Here is a 12,012-nt window from a genome sequence, read left to right as displayed (position 1 = left end):
TGTTTAACATGTCAACATGGATATTTAAGAAATTCTAAAGCTGATCATTTTATTTTCACATTATTAGCTCAAAATCGACTACCTGATAAAACTTGGACCTTCACTTAAGATAATTGCCATGACATTACAAGCAAATGTAAAATCAAAAACATATTGCTAACGTTTGCTAACGTTTTAGTTACATAAGTGAGAAAGTTCGAAAGAAAAATTCCCACACAATTTATTATTCAACATTATTATTGCCTTTAAAGAAAACCGGTTGCAGTTTACAAATGGACAACTATTAACAATGAATATCAGAGACATTCTAAGGCCAATCATTCTATTTTCATTTAGTCACGTTACAATTGACTAACTTATAGTAAATGAGATTTTACATGTGTACTCAGTAAATAGTGAAGCATCTCTACGAAACTGAGTAAACTGAGTAACACTGATATGACATAAGAAAACAACGTCTTAAAAATTTAACAAGATTCAACACTATTTGCACGCTATGTTTTGAAACAATTATGAAAACATTTTCTGTACCTAGTCCACTTTTGGTCCCAACTTGGCGCTCAGCTCCCACCTGTGGCTCGAAGAAGCTGTAGCATGCGCAGCGGCCACATGACGGACAACGGCTTCAACTGGCTGGCTAAACCAGATTGGGGGTAACCGAGTGGTATCAAACCCTCGGTGAGTTGGAGATTTTCACTCATTGCATGTGAAGACTGGACCCTGTGGACTGATCGGAGGAGTCATCATCTGGTTAACGGACAGGAAGGCGGACTCAGCAAAGCGATGTGGAGCGCTAAAAGAATGGCAAGACATGTAGGACGCATTGGTCATCCACTGCGTTCAATCTCCATCCCAGCCATCTTGTCTACGTCTTGCCACTGGACAAAGTGGGGCCTAGATGAGTGAGTATAGCAGTCACAGCGCAACTCTCCCTCACTTTAATCCAAATCATACGCAAGTCATTCATGTCATCGTCATCACCCGTGCCCAAGTCCTGAGGAGATGGGCGAGCTGCGACGTGGCAGGTGTGCATGCACGGAACTGCACGCAGGCGGCTCAGGCCGAGTGGTCTTTTTCTATTGACCTGAAGCATAAATGGATGTCGGCAACCGTCTGAACGACTAAGCAGATCTCTTCAGAATAGCGCAGCTTACCTCCTTAGCCTGAGGAAGGGGCTATAAAAGGTGCCATAAGAAAGTCTGGTTCAACTACCCCGACCAGCTTACAGCGGCTGGAGGGAATCCCATTCCTGCGATCCAATCACAAAGAAAACCGGAAAGGTTCAAACTCACTCTTGGTGCTTGGAACAAACGCACTCTATTGGATGGTGCAGAGGCTAACAGTCCGGAGAGAATAACTGACCTGACTGCAAGAGAACTTGCTCGCTACACGATAGATATAGCAGCCCTGAGTGAAACTCGTTTGGCCGATGAGGGCCAGCTGACTGAAGTTGGAGCTGGCTATACCTTCTTCTGGAGTGAAAGTGGCACCGATGAATGTCGTGTGTCTGGAGTTTGTTTCGCTGTCAAGTTGAGTTTAGTGAATAAGCTCTCCATCTTACCCAAGGGAACTAATGACCGGCTAATAATGCTGAATCTACCCTTACATGGAAAATAGCAAACCACACTCATTGGTGCTAATGCACCAGCCATGACCAACTCAAAGGAAGCCAAAGACAAGTCTACCAGGATCTGGAAGCTCTGATCGCTCCAGTACCAAAGTGAGACAAGCTGATCATTCCTGGTGCTTTTAACGCCAGAGTTGGCGCGAACAACATCTCGTGGGAGGGAGTTTTTGGTAGACATGGCATTGGCAAGTTTAACAGCAACGGACATCTGCTCTTGAGGATGTGCGTAACATATGATCTCCTGATCACAAATACCGTCTTCCATCTGCCAAACCGTAATTAAACAACGTCGATGCACCCAAGGTATAAGCATTGGCATGTGATCGACTACGTCTTAATCCGTACGAATGACAGGCAGGATGTCGTGTGACCAAGGTCATGTGAGTTGCTGACTGCTGGAGAGACCACAGGCTACTAATTTCCAAGATGAATCTTAGAATTCAACTTCCCAGACGTCCACAGGGAATTGAAACCCCAAAGCGACTCAACGTCTCCAGGTTGAAAGTCTGCAACACTGAACAAGCTCTGTCTGAAGCTCTAACAAGCCAGCTCGAAACCACAGACCATAATACCAACGACGTAAAGAAATGTTAGGCGGCCTTCAAACATCTGGTGTACTCTGCTGCATGTGAAACCCTTGGCGTCACTGCGCGTAGGCATTAAGACTGGTTTGACGAGAACTATGAAGAAATACAGTCCCAGCTAGAGGAGAAGCATTGTCACCATCGTGCGTACAACATCGACCCTAAGTTCGCTACAAAAAATGATGCTTTCAGCAGAGTCCGCCAAGTTGTGCAGAAGAAACTGCACTAAATGCAGGACACATGGCTGAGGCAAAAGGCTAATGATATCAAGTCCTTTGCCGACAGACACAACATGAAAAATTTCTAAAGTGTTCTTCGTGATGTTTATGGCCCAGTAACATCAGGCACAGCCCCACTCTTGAGCTCCGATGGCAGCACTTTTATAACCGAGAAGGAGAAGATATGGATTGCTGGGCGGAACACTTTGACGGTGTCTTTAACAGGCCGTCTTCCATCAATGATGAAGCTATCAACCATCTACTCTAGGTTGAGATCAACGAGAGACTGCCTGACCCTCCATCAGTGCTGAAAAACTCATAAGGCCATTGAGCTCCTGTCTAGTGGGAAAGCTCCGTAATGTTGTTGGATGCTTTCAAGGACTTTGATGTGGCAGTAGGTCTCCGATACCGTCTGGGTGGGAAGCTGTTCAACCAGAAAAGGATTCGAATCAAAACCAAAGTCCAAGTTGAGAACATTCGCGACCTCCAATTCGCAAATGACTGTGCCCTCAACTCCATCACGGAGGAAGGCATGCAACAGAGCATGGACCTCTCCTCTATGCTTGCGAGACCTGGACTGTGTATAGCCACCATGTTAAAAAAAAACTGAACCACTTCCATATGAGCTCCATGAGAAAACTACTGAAAATCAGATGGCAGGACAAGGTACCGAACACAGAGGTACTCACTCAGGTCGACATGACAAGAATCCACACCATGCTGTGCAAGACACAATTTCATTGGACTGGTCATGTTGTCCGCATGCCGGTTGAACGTCTACCTAAGAAGGTCTTCTTTGGAGAGCTTCAGCAAGAGAAGAGATCTCACTGTGGTAAAAAATAAAAGCGCTACAATGATACTCTCAAGGCCTCGCTGAAGACCTTAGGCATTGACCCTGACAGCTGGGAGTGTGTCGCTACTGATCAATATGCTTGGCACAGTCAGGTCAATGCCTGTGCGGCAGCCTTTGAGCAGAAAAGATTGGTGGACGCAGCTGAGAAACGTGATCTGCGCAAATCCAGGAACAGCAGTTCCGCAACTCCCAGCAAGCAACCTGTAGGTCCCTGTCCCCACTGCAACAGACTCTTCCGGGCCCACATCGGACTGATCAGCTATCTCCGGTCCCACCCCAGTGAATCGATATCATTTAATTGTCTTCACTGACACCGATGGACGAACATCATCATCATCATCATCATCATCATCATAGCGTTAATCCAACCGTTATATATATTCCTTCCAAAGATTTGAATCATAAGATAATTTGTTAACAGGTTTTAAAACATCACGAAATTGTACTTTCTGCTTTTACCAAGCTGAAATATTAGTCAACATGATAAGCAACGCAGAACAAAAAGTAAAAACGGAAGTACACGAAGAGTTAATGTTGGTCATCAACGAGTAAAACATACACCAGAAGAAAAATGCAATAAATTAATAACAGTGAAAGAACCGAAAATTTTATATAATCCCCCTAATTATCTTAGATATTTTTCCCTTGAAAATATGCCGCATTAGCTGGATAAGCTGTGTCTTTAACCGGTGCAACATGTGCAAAGTAAGATACATATGTTACATTCATTAGCATTTTTAAAGCAAAATACAAGTTACCCTCAATAGCATTTGCAAAGCAAGATACGTGTTACACTTAATAGCATTTGCAAAGCAAGATACATGTTACACTCAATAGCATTTGCAAAGCAAGATACATGTTACACTCAATAACATTTGCAAAGCAAGATACATGTTATACACAATAGCATTTGCATATGTAGCATTGAATAATCTTACTGAAAAACAAAATACGCTACGATAGATCATGATCTATGTTGTTTGCAGTGGACTCTACTTATAAGCGAGTGTTTACGGTATCCAGGCAACTATTAAGTCATGTTATGAGAGTTTGAAACAAACAAATATTTATACATTTATCTCAAAGAAATCAATAATGCCAAGCTTACCATATTTATTCGTTTTTGATAGAGTCTTTATCAGTTAATTTTTTTAAAATATGAAGGCTTTGTTTCATACAATTATAATGAACATTACAAACAATTACAAAGAGGTAAAATTAACAGACTACTTATCAGAATCAAAGAGAAAAACAAAAAAAGTAATCGATGTACGAGTCTAACGTGTCTTTCATTTGAAATAAAATAACAAATTAAGCTGCATATACACATATACATACATACATATATATATATATATATATATATATATATATATATATATATATATATATATATATATATATATATATATATATATATATATATATATATATATATATATATATATATATAAGATTTCCCAGTTAATTATTTCGACGTTTTTGCAAAAACAGATGAAAAATGTTCAAAATTACCAGTGAATTAAACCACAATAACTGCATTACCAATTTAGCATATCCAAGAGAAACATTTGATGTGCTTAATACCGTATATACTCACTTATACGTCGATCCCAACTTCAAAAGAGATAAACCCTCATCCACCTTATCATAATACGCATGCAGATCAGGATATGTTATTTGTTCAAATAACTAATCAGAACAAACTGCGCAGACTAGGTAATCTGGAGCATTATGCCACGGCATATCTGCCTCTGTGCGGTTTGCAGTTGGGCTCGTCTTATAAGCGAGTACGTACAGTAAATGTTTTGTGGAAAATCAAGTTTATAAGACTCTGTAGATAACTGTTTGAGCGGAATCAAAACATGGAGTGACAAGCCGAGAGTAAAATAAAATCCGATGAACAGAGTGCGAATGTTAAAGGTAGCAAAATCTAAAGCTATAAAACCGATTGAGAATGACTGAAAAAGATTTTAAACGCACGGGAACTTTTCAGAAAGAGATTAAATTCCTTGTTCACCGCTTTAGTAGACTTGCAGCAGTAAGAGAAGGAACAAATACTTTACGGAATATCCGATCATGTTTACACCGATCTACAAACGGATAATCAACAAATACAAATACTTTACGGAATATCTGATAATGTTTACAACCGATCTACAAACGGATAAGCAACAAATACAAATACTTTACGGAATATCCGATAATGTTTACAACCGATCTACAAACGGATAAGCAACAAATACAAATACTTTACGGAATATCCGATCATGTTTACAACCGATCTACAAACGGATAATCAACAAATACAAATACTTTACGGAATATCCGATAATGTTTACAACCGATCTACAAACGGATAAGCAACAAATACAAATACTTTACGGAATATCCGATAATGTTTACAACCGATCTACAAACGGATAAGCAACAAATACAAATACTTTACGGAATATCCGATAATGTTTACAACCGATCTACAAACGGATAAGCAACAAATACAAATACTTTACGGAATATCCGATCATGTTTACAACCGATCTACAAACGGATAAGCAACAAATACAAATACTTTACGGAATATCCGATAATGTTTACAGCCGATCCACAAACGGATAAGCAACAAATACAAATACTTTACGGAATATCCGATAATGTTTACAACCGATCTACAAACGGATAAGCAACAAATACAAATACTTTACGGAATATCCGATAATGTTTACAACCGATCTACAAACGGATAAGCAACAAATACAAATACTTTACGGAATATCCAATAATGTTTACAACCGATATACAAACGGATAAGCAACAAATAATTTCGAGAGTGTCCTGGAGAATCTGTAAACAATCCCACCTTGCATTATTATAAAATACTTTTAATAACAAAATGAAACAGAATTCAAGAAATTAAAAAGACAGTATCGGTGAAACAGGCACAAAAAAATCAACTGAATTTACAAAGATTTTAATTGTTTGAGGCAAACGTTTGCAATGGTATTGATGCATTCAAAACTGATGCTGATATATAGACCGTCGTATTAAGTGGTAGCAATGAGGCATTTAAAACCAAAATCAACGAAAATATGGAGACATTAAAAACTGAACTGGATGCTTAAATTTGCGTCAATACTAATGTGTTTTTTAAATGAATAAAACATTGAAAAAATAAATAGATAACTACAAAAAGGAGTTAGATGAAATAATAAAAGTACTTCCTGGAATTATATTACTTTGCGATTCTCATATTGTCGGAATTAGGAGAATCTACATGGTCTTCTGTAAGCTACATACTCAAAGCAAAAACAAACATACAAAAGTAACGCCAATATCAAACAGTCATTTCCTGGTTCTAAATACTGATACAAATGTTTATTGGATAATATTTAAGGCTTAAATTACAAGACATACATTGCTAGTTGTTGTGGATTTCATTGCGCAACATTACCTTTCTCTCATTACAAACTTGATACTGTTAATGTGTTAATGATTCGAATCAATATGGCAAATGAACAAACGGGAATAATGCAGAATTGTCGTCGTCGTTAACGTATATTATCCATTTTCATCAGGAAAAGACATTTTTCATTGGATGAAACGTAAAGAATTAATGTGACGCTTACTCGTGTAACCTAAATAAAGAATATAGGATAGAACTTAGAACGTAGAGAGCACGTATTTGAACGATTTCAATGTTTTAGTAATCGGATTGGAAAGTAAATCAAACTAATCAGAGATGATATGGAACAAAAACTAGGAACAGTATCGAAATTTTTTGCTCATTTATGCAGAATCGGTACTTTGTGGATAAGCCAAACTGGAATCGGTCCTTTGTTGATTAACCAAACTGGAATCATTCCTTTGGGGATAAGCCAAACTGGAATTGGTCCTTTGAGGATACGCCGAACCGGAATCTGTCCATTAGGGATAAGCAAAACTGGAATCGGTCCTTTAGAGATAAGTCAACTGGAATCGGTCCTTCGGGGATAAGCCAAACTGTAATCGGTCCTTTGTGGATAAGCCAAATTGGAATCTTTCCTTTGGGGATAAGACAAATTGGAATCTTTCCTTTGGGGATAAGCCAAATTGGAATCTTTCCTTTGGGGATAAGCCAAATTGGAATCTTTCCTTTGGGGATAAGACAAATTGGAATCAGGGTCACAAGTAATTAGATTATCTCAGTCCAGCACCTCTTTATATTTCATACAGATCATTAAACCGGAACAAACCTTGTAAACTGTTATACCAACGCTAACTTAGGATGTAATGAATGGTATGGTTGTTTGCTTTGAAGGCTTAGAAAGATTCTAACAAGGTAGTGGTAAAATCATTAGGTACAGTATTTTGTGAAAATGATATACTTATCACACCAAAGCGATGTTCGTTTTAAGTTAAATGCCTACATCATTTTAACGGTGCATGAAGATATGTGGTTAGAACAAACATGATCGAAGAAGGCATAATTAGTGAAAAATTGAGAAAGTAAAAAAATATAGGTACAGAGACCTGGACTGACACACGACTTCCAGATATTAATAAATTAGAGTTCAATCTATTTGTGCATTTCCTAATGTTTTTAGACTTAACTTTACATTTAAAAAGGAACCAGAAGTAAAAGAAGGAGCCATCCAAGAATACTATCTTAAAAACGTTTGCTTCCTGTACGATAAGATAACCTCTGTATCAGTTATATAATTAGTTACTGCTAAGTACAGAACATTGCATTTTTCTCTCTTCTGTGACTACACCAGTACAGAAGGAATAATTTACGTAGCAAAAAATTACATATTTGACAAATATCAGACTTAATTATTTTGGTATGTGCTTGAAAGATGTTTTAATAAATAGCGCAAAAAGTGATCATTGAAAGTTGCACACTAGATCAATGGATGACTGTCCAACATTGATTATTCTCAGGGATGTCATTTGAGGTAACATCTTAGAAAGGTACCGCAGCATATTTCAAACAAAACAATTCTGTTATCAGTTTTAAACGCAATGAAAGAAAAAGCATTAAGTTCATGTAATATGTAACCAGGATCAAATACGTACTCTTTTACGTTGTAAATTCAATCGTATATTCTTTATTTTGGTCACATGAGTAAGCGTCACCTTAATTCTTTGCCTCTCATCCAATGAAAAAATAATGTCTTTTTCTTGATGAAAATGGATATTATACATTAACGACGACAATAATTCCCGTTTGTTCATTTGTCATACTAATTTGACCAAGAATTCCACTTTCCATCATCTGAAGCCTCAGAATGAGTCTACAGTTATTTTTAAGATGTTACCATCAGCTAACCCGCGTGCACTGTAAGTATGTTGTTGGTCAATTGTTTTGTTGTTTAATGCATATATTCGGGTCTAGAAAATTACTCCCGGTATATTACCCCCCCTGCAACTACCCCCCTGCCATTACCCCCCTATCAATTACCCCCCCCCCCGGTATATTACCCCACTGCCATAACCCCCCACTCTGGATATAATTGTTATATCCCAAGAGTAAATAATATATTAAAATAAATTTCAAAAGAATTTATTTTAAATTTTTATTTTAGTAAATGAATCTCAGCCTTGAAAACATATACTTGTGCATCTGGTGCATGTGTATGTTCATGCAGAGATCCTGCTACAACATCATTTATAACTTTGATCTTTGCTTGACATTCAGATACTCCTAATAAATTTCCTCGTCGCATTTCACATTCGTAACTGATTACACCTGCCGCTAAATCTTTCTGCTTTACATAGACATATCCATTGTGCATAATTTTTTGCTTTCCACGTATGCTCTGAACTTTATCCATGGTAAAAATATTTCTGGTGATATATATTTTTTATGAACACACACACACACACACACACACACACACACACACATATATATATATATATATATATATATATATATATATATATATATATATATATATATATATATATATATATATATATATATATATATATATATATATATAGTTTTTCTGGAGCATGCGCCTAGAAATAATTTTTGCTTGAAGCATATTCAATGAGGTGAAGCCAATACCGTTATCAGATTGTATTTGTGTACACTTAATTAGAAACTATTTCTGCTCGAAGTATATTCAGTGAGGTGAAGCCAACACAATTGTATAGATGGACCACAGATTAAATTGCTAAAATCATTTTTATTGTTGTGAAGCCAATACTCTAATCAGATTGTATTTGTGTACACTTAATTAGAAACCATTTCTGCTCGAATTTTATTCAGTGAGCTGAAGACAAAACAATAGTATAGATTGAGCACGGATTATCAGATTGTGTTTGTGCACACTTTAATTAAATTCGTCACATTTGCTTTAGTTCGATTTTGTATCTGTATGTCTAAATGATGCTAATGGCTAGTGGGTAATATGCGGGGGGGGGGTAATTGATGGGGGGTAATGGCAGGGGGGTAGTTGCAGGGGGGTAATATACCGGGGGGGGGGTAATTGATAGGGGGGTAATGGCAGGGGGGTAGTTGCAGGGGGATAATGGACAGGGCGGTAATGTCCTGCTCCCATATATTCGTGTCACACAACATTAAAGTATCTTTTATCAGCAATAGATAATCTAATGTCCGATTGATGATGTATACCTTCACATCATATTCACATCGATAATAGTCCTCAGATAATTTTGATTCAATAAGTGATAAGTACAGCTTTTCTTTGGGAGGTTTAGATAATTCATCCGATCTATTGAAACTATGGGAGATTACATGTGGATGGATGGATGGTCCTTTCTCAGAAATGTAGGTTTCATTGCACCGAAATGTTTAATGGTCTGGACGAACTTATACGCTTAGCTATCGATTCAAGACACTGGCAGATGAATTTATGTCTTGGTACAAATCTCATGGTTCTTTTCAAGTATTTCCTTGCCAATCTTAATGTACCGTTTAACTATAAATCTTGACCAAATAAAATAGATTTCTTGTCGTTATTGGGATTATTTTTGTCCCTCATTTGTCTGGCACATTTTCGACAAGCGTATGGATGATTTGTGAATCAACAAAGTGATGGACGTTTGATTTTCTTTCCAAATTACATTCATTGTGTACTAACCTCTATACTCTCCAGTCCCATGACCCTGGTAGCGAACTTGAATCTTTTCAGATTTTGCACTGTGCAAATGTAGCATTGAGTTTACATGTTTACCATCATCCTCTGTACTCACCATAGCTATTGCGTTTTTGAACCTTACTTAGTCGAGCACTAAGTTTGCGATCATACACAGCAAGCTGTCATACACCATTCACTCAGTACCACGGTAAATGATTATCCAATTATACTGATAACTTTCTGTAAGTTCATAACTTTGTTGTAATGTGTTTAGATGTTCGCCTTCTCCAACTGAGCCTATTTTCCTCCTGAACAGCTTTCCTTTCACAACAAGTCCCCAAAGTAAATTCTATATATTTGTGCTATATAGTAATATGGCATTTTTGTGGCATGATGGCACTATCAAAATAACGGTAAAAAAGTCCGGAATTTTTTATTTATACCGAACCAGATTTTACAATTTAGCCTTTTTTGAACATTATATCTTTCGAGCGAGGTGTCTGCATTGTAAAATAGTCTTTGTGTTCTGATAAATTTTATTGTGTATCGAAAATCAATTAAAAGAATTTTATTTTTCCTGTGAAGTTTGATAATGATTATTGCTACCATCCATTCCTAAAGTTTATTGAACATCGCTGGAAGCTGAAGTGTTGGTGCAGTGTGAGAGTACTGTCCAGAGTAACACCTAGGCTTCGTACTGATTGTGTGAATTTAATGTTGGTGTTGCTGATATTTATTGTTTGAGGTAAAGGATGTGAATGAGAAAGTCTTTGTGTTGTGATCAGAATGGCCTCAGTTTTATCATCATTCATCTGCAGCTTGTTACATGTCATCCATGACTTCACATGAGAAAAATGCACCTCTCAACACCTTGGATGATAGCATAACTTCAGTTGGGTGGCTAGATTTGTATAATTGGGTGTCATCAGCGTACAATTCGTGAGACACTGAATGATGATATATGACACTTGAGAGCGACTGAGTGTACAGAATGAAGAGAACAAGTCCCTGTGGAACACCACAACATAGATCAACTGGGCTGGAGTGTATTCCATTTGCAGATACAATTTGTGTCATGTTGACCAAGTAGGACTTGAACCACAGTAAGGCTGTATCATGAATGCCAAATACATGCTGGAGACGGCGAAGTAATATATCATGGTCTATTGTGTCAAATGCTGCAGTTTCTACCGCCCAGTTTCTAATCTCCCATTCATATAAAAAATCTTAGAAAAGGTTGTTCTATCCCAGCTTGTATCTCATCTAAATTCAAACAGTCTTTTTAGCAATGTATATTCTGCATATCGCCCTTTATTTAAACAGCTAATAGGTATAAATTTTCTATTTGCATTACATCCTTTGTTTTTCCTTGCTTTGATTTTCTTTATTTCGTTTCACACTTCTTATTAACAAATATGTGACATCATGTGTATCCTGTGTATTGTTGCTTTCGTCTAAGGAGTTATTGTTAACTCTTTATTACTTTGTCTTGTTTGCAACAAACTTTCTTTCTTATTTAATTCTTTTTCTTCTTGAATCTATCGTATTCAGTAACTATCATATTAAATTTCTTTTTATAATGACTTATTTCATTATGGCATATTGATTTAGTCATCAAAACACTTATTTCATTATGGCATAT

This window comes from Sinohyriopsis cumingii, chromosome 13 (genome assembly GCF_028554795.1).
Source record: "Sinohyriopsis cumingii isolate HCF-2022 chromosome 13, ASM2855479v2, whole genome shotgun sequence".
Classification (NCBI taxonomy): domain Eukaryota; kingdom Metazoa; phylum Mollusca; class Bivalvia; order Unionida; family Unionidae; genus Sinohyriopsis; species Sinohyriopsis cumingii.
This window is presented reverse-complemented; position numbering follows the sequence as displayed.